Here is a 6,197-nt window from a genome sequence, read left to right on the forward strand (position 1 = left end):
AGTAAGGCTTTTTTTTCCGTCAAAAAACGACCATGTATAGTAAGGCTTTTTTTTCCGACATAAAAACGACCATGTATAGTAAGGCTTTTTTTTCCGTCAAAAAAACGACCATGTATAGTAAGGCTTTTTTTTCTGACAAAAAAACGACCATGTATAGTAAGGCTTTTTTTTTCCGACAAAAAAACGACCATGTATAGTAAGGCTTTTTTTTCTGACAAAAAAAACGACCATGTATAGTAAGGCTTTTTTTTCCGACAAAAAAACGACCATGTATAGTAAGGCTTTTTTTTCCGACATAAAAACGACCATGTATAGTAAGGCTTTTTTTTCCGACAAAAAAACGACCATGTATAGTAAGGCTTTTTTTTTCGACATAAAAACGACCATGTATAGTAAGGCTTTTTTTTCCGACAAAAAAACGACCATGTATAGTAAGGCTTTTTTTTCCGACAAAAAAACGACCATGTATAGTAAGGCTTTTTTTTTCGACAAAAAAACGACCATGTATAGTAAGGCTTTTTTTTCCGACAAAAAAACGACAATGTATAGTAAGGTTTTTTTTTCCCGACAAAAAAACGACAATGTATAGTAAGGTTTTTTTTTTCCCGACAAAAAAACGACCATGTATAGTAAGGCTTTTTTTTCCGACAAAAAAACGACCATGTATAGTAAGGTTTTTTTTTCCCGACAAAAAAACGACAATGTATAGTAAGGTTTTTTTTTCCCGACAAAAAAACGACCATGTATAGTAAGGCTTTTTTTTCCGACAAAAAAACGACCATGTATAGTAAGGCTTTTTTTTCCGACAAAAAAACGACCATGTATAGTAAGGCTTTTTTTTCCGACAAAAAAACGACCATGTATAGTAAGGCTTTTTTTTCCCGACAAAAAAACGACAATGTATAGTAAGGTTTTTTTTTTCCCGACAAAAAAACGACCATGTATAGTAAGGTTTTTTTTTCCCGACAAAAAAACGACAATGTATAGTAAGGTTTTTTTTTCCCGACAAAAAAACGACAATGTATAGTAAGGTTTTTTTTTTCCCGACAAAAAAACGACCATGTATAGTAAGGTTTTTTTTTCCCGACAAAAAAACGACAATGTATAGTAAGGTTTTTTTTTCCCGACAAAAAAACGACCATGTATAGTAAGGCTTTTTTTTCCGACAAAAAAACGACCATGTATAGTAAGGCTTTTTTTTCCGACAAAAAAACGACCATGTATAGTAAGGCTTTTTTTTCCGACAAAAAAACGACCATGTATAGTAAGGCTTTTTTTTCCGACGTAAAAACGACCATGTATAGTAAGGCTTTTTTTTCCGACATAAAAACGACCATGTATAGTAAGGCTTTTTTTTCCCGACATAAAAACGACCATGTATAGTAAGGCTTTTTTTTCCGACAAAAAAACGACCATGTATAGTAAGACTTTTTTTTCCGACATAAAAACGACCATGTATAGTAAGGCTTTTTTTTCCGTCAAAAAAACGACCATGTATAGTAAGGCTTTTTTTTCCGACAAAAAAACGACCATGTATAGTTAAGGCTTTTTTTTCCGACAAAAAAACGACCATGTATAGTAAGGCTTTTTTTTCCGACAAAAAAACGACCATGTATAGTAAGGCTTTTTTTTCCGACAAAAAAACGACCATGTATAGTAAGGCTTTTTTTTTCCGACAAAAAAACGACCATGTATAGTAAGGCTTTTTTTTCTGACAAAAAAAACGACCATGTAAAGTAAGGCTTTTTTTTTCGACAAAAAAACGACCATGTATAGTAAGGCTTTTTTTTCCGTCAAAAAAACGACCATGTATAGTAAGGCTTTTTTTTCCGACAAAAAAACGACCATGTATAGTAAGGCTTTTTTTTCCGACAAAAAAACGACCATGTATAGTAAGGCTTTTTTTTCCGACAAAAAAACGACCATGTATAGTAAGGCTTTTTTTTCCGACAAAAAAACGACCATGTATAGTAAGGCTTTTTTTTTCCGACAAAAAACGACCATGTATAGTAAGGCTTTTTTTTCTGACAAAAAAAACGACCTTGTATAGTAAGGCTTTTTTTTCCGACAAAAAAACGTCCATGTATAGTAAGGCTTTTTTTTCTGACAAAAAAAACGACCATGTATAGTAAGGCTTTTTTTTCCGACATAAAAACGACCATGTATAGTAAGGCTTTTTTTTCCGACAAAAAAACGACCATGTATAGTAAGGCTTTTTTTTCCCGACAAAAAAACGACCATGTATAGTAAGGCTTTTTTTTTCCGACAAAAAACGACCATGTATAGTAAGGCTTTTTTTTCTGACAAAAAAAACGACCATGTATAGTAAGGCTTTTTTTTTCCGACAAAAAAACGACCATGTATAGTAAGGCTTTTTTTTCTGACAAAAAAAACGACCATGTAAAGTAAGGCTTTTTTTTCCGACAAAAAAACGACCATGTATAGTAAGGCTTTTTTTTCCGTCAAAAAAACGACCATGTATAGTAAGGCTTTTTTTTCCGACAAAAAAACGACCATGTATAGTAAGGCTTTTTTTTCCGACAAAAAAACGACCATGTATAGTAAGGCTTTTTTTTCCGACAAAAAAACGACCATGTATAGTAAGGCTTTTTTTTCCGACAAAAAAACGACCATGTATAGTAAGGCTTTTTTTTTCCGACAAAAAACGACCATGTATAGTAAGGCTTTTTTTTCTGACAAAAAAAACGACCATGTATAGTAAGGCTTTTTTTTCTGACAAAAAAAACGACCATGTATAGTAAGGCTTTTTTTTCCGACAAAAAAACGACCATGTATAGTAAGGCTTTTTTTTTCGACAAAAAAACGACCATGTATAGTAAGGTTTTTTTTTTCCCGACAAAAAAACGACCATGTATAGTAAGGCTTTTTTTTCCGACAAAAAAACGACCATGTATAGTAAGGCTTTTTTTTTCCGACAAAAAAACGACCATGTATAGTAAGGCTTTTTTTTCCGACAAAAAAACGACCATGTATAGTAAGGCTTTTTTTTCTGACAAAAAAACGACCATGTATAGTAAGGCTTTTTTTTCCGACAAAAAAACGACCATGTATAGTAAGGCTTTTTTTTCCGACAAAAAAACGACCATGTATAGTAAGGCTTTTTTTTCCAACATAAAAACGACCATGTATAGTAAGGCTTTTTTTTCCGTCAAAAAAACGACCATGTATAGTAAGGCTTTTTTTTCTGACAAAAAAACGACCATGTATAGTAAGGCTTTTTTTTCCGACAAAAAAACGACCATGTATAGTAAGGCTTTTTTTTCCGACAAAAAAAACGACCATGTATAGTAAGGCTTTTTTTTCCGACAAAAAAACGACCATGTATAGTAAGGCTTTTTTTTCTGACAAAAAAAACGACCATGTATAGTAAGGCTTTTTTTTCCGACAAAAAAACGACCATGTATAGTAAGGCTTTTTTTTCCGACAAAAAAACGACCATGTATAGTAAGGCTTTTTTTTCCGACAAAAAAACGACCATGTATAGTAAGGCTTTTTTTTCCGACAAAAAAACGACCATGTATAGTAAGGCTTTTTTTTCCGACAAAAAAACGACCATGTATAGTAAGGCTTTTTTTTTCTGACAAAAAAAACGACCATGTATAGTAAGGCTTTTTTTTCCGACATAAAAACGACCATGTATAGTAAGGCTTTTTTTTCCGACAAAAAAACGACCATGTATAGTAAGGCTTTTTTTTCCCGACAAAAAAACGACCATGTATAGTAAGGCTTTTTTTTTCCGACAAAAAACGACCATGTATAGTAAGGCTTTTTTTTCTGACAAAAAAAACGACCATGTATAGTAAGGCTTTTTTTTTCCGACAAAAAAACGACCATGTATAGTAAGGCTTTTTTTTCTGACAAAAAAAACGACCATGTAAAGTAAGGCTTTTTTTTCCGACAAAAAAACGACCATGTATAGTAAGGCTTTTTTTTCCGTCAAAAAAACGACCATGTATAGTAAGGCTTTTTTTTCCGACAAAAAAACGACCATGTATAGTAAGGCTTTTTTTTCCGACAAAAAAACGACCATGTATAGTAAGGCTTTTTTTTCCGACAAAAAAACGACCATGTATAGTAAGGCTTTTTTTTCCGACAAAAAAACGACCATGTATAGTAAGGCTTTTTTTTTCCGACAAAAAACGACCATGTATAGTAAGGCTTTTTTTTCTGACAAAAAAAACGACCATGTATAGTAAGGCTTTTTTTTCTGACAAAAAAAACGACCATGTATAGTAAGGCTTTTTTTTCCGACAAAAAAACGACCATGTATAGTAAGGCTTTTTTTTTCGACAAAAAAACGACCATGTATAGTAAGGTTTTTTTTTTCCCGACAAAAAAACGACCATGTATAGTAAGGCTTTTTTTTCCGACAAAAAAACGACCATGTATAGTAAGGCTTTTTTTTTCCGACAAAAAAACGACCATGTATAGTAAGGCTTTTTTTTCCGACAAAAAAACGACCATGTATAGTAAGGCTTTTTTTTCTGACAAAAAAACGACCATGTATAGTAAGGCTTTTTTTTCCGACAAAAAAACGACCATGTATAGTAAGGCTTTTTTTTCCGACAAAAAAACGACCATGTATAGTAAGGCTTTTTTTTCCAACATAAAAACGACCATGTATAGTAAGGCTTTTTTTTCCGTCAAAAAAACGACCATGTATAGTAAGGCTTTTTTTTCTGACAAAAAAACGACCATGTATAGTAAGGCTTTTTTTTCCGACAAAAAAACGACCATGTATAGTAAGGCTTTTTTTTCCGACAAAAAAAACGACCATGTATAGTAAGGCTTTTTTTTCCGACAAAAAAACGACCATGTATAGTAAGGCTTTTTTTTCTGACAAAAAAAACGACCATGTATAGTAAGGCTTTTTTTTCCGACAAAAAAACGACCATGTATAGTAAGGCTTTTTTTTCCGACAAAAAAACGACCATGTATAGTAAGGCTTTTTTTTCCGACAAAAAAACGACCATGTATAGTAAGGCTTTTTTTTCCGACAAAAAAACGACCATGTATAGTAAGGCTTTTTTTTCCGACGTAAAAACGACCATGTATAGTAAGGCTTTTTTTTCCGACATAAAAACGACCATGTATAGTAAGGCTTTTTTTTCTGACAAAAAAAACGACCATGTATAGTAAGGCTTTTTTTTCCCGACATAAAAACGACCATGTATAGTAAGGCTTTTTTTTCCCGACATAAAAACGACCATGTATAGTAAGGCTTTTTTTTCTGACAAAAAAAACGACCATGTATAGTAAGGCTTTTTTTTCCGACAAAAAAACGACCATGTATAGTAAGGTTTTTTTTTCCCGACAAAAAAACGACAATGTATAGTAAGGTTTTTTTTTCCCGACAAAAAAACGACCATGTATAGTAAGGCTTTTTTTTCCGACAAAAAAACGACCATGTATAGTAAGGCTTTTTTTTCCGACAAAAAAACGACCATGTATAGTAAGGCTTTTTTTTCCGACGTAAAAACGACCATGTATAGTAAGGCTTTTTTTTCCGACATAAAAACGACCATGTATAGTAAGGCTTTTTTTTCCCGACATAAAAACGACCATGTATAGTAAGGCTTTTTTTTCCGACAAAAAAACGACCATGTATAGTAAGGCTTTTTTTTCCGACATAAAAACGACCATGTATAGTAAGGCTTTTTTTTCCGTCAAAAAAACGACCATGTATAGTAAGGCTTTTTTTTCCGACAAAAAAACGACCATGTATAGTAAGGCTTTTTTTTCCGACAAAAAAACGACCATGTATAGTAAGGCTTTTTTTTCCGACAAAAAAACGACCATGTATAGTAAGGCTTTTTTTTCCGACAAAAAAACGACCATGTATAGTAAGGCTTTTTTTTTCCGACAAAAAAACGACCATGTATAGTAAGGCTTTTTTTTCTGACAAAAAAAACGACCATGTAAAGTAAGGCTTTTTTTTCCGACAAAAAAACGACCATGTATAGTAAGGCTTTTTTTTCCGTCAAAAAAACGACCATGTATAGTAAGGCTTTTTTTTCCGACAAAAAAACGACCATGTATAGTAAGGCTTTTTTTTCCGACAAAAAAACGACCATGTATAGTAAGGCTTTTTTTTCTGACAAAAAAAATGACCATGTAAAGTAAGGCTTTTTTTTCCGACAAAAAAACGACCATGTATAGTAAGGCTTTTTTTTCCG

The sequence above is a fragment of the Festucalex cinctus genome, chromosome 17 (genome assembly GCF_051991245.1).
Source record: "Festucalex cinctus isolate MCC-2025b chromosome 17, RoL_Fcin_1.0, whole genome shotgun sequence".
NCBI lineage: Eukaryota > Metazoa > Chordata > Actinopteri > Syngnathiformes > Syngnathidae > Festucalex > Festucalex cinctus.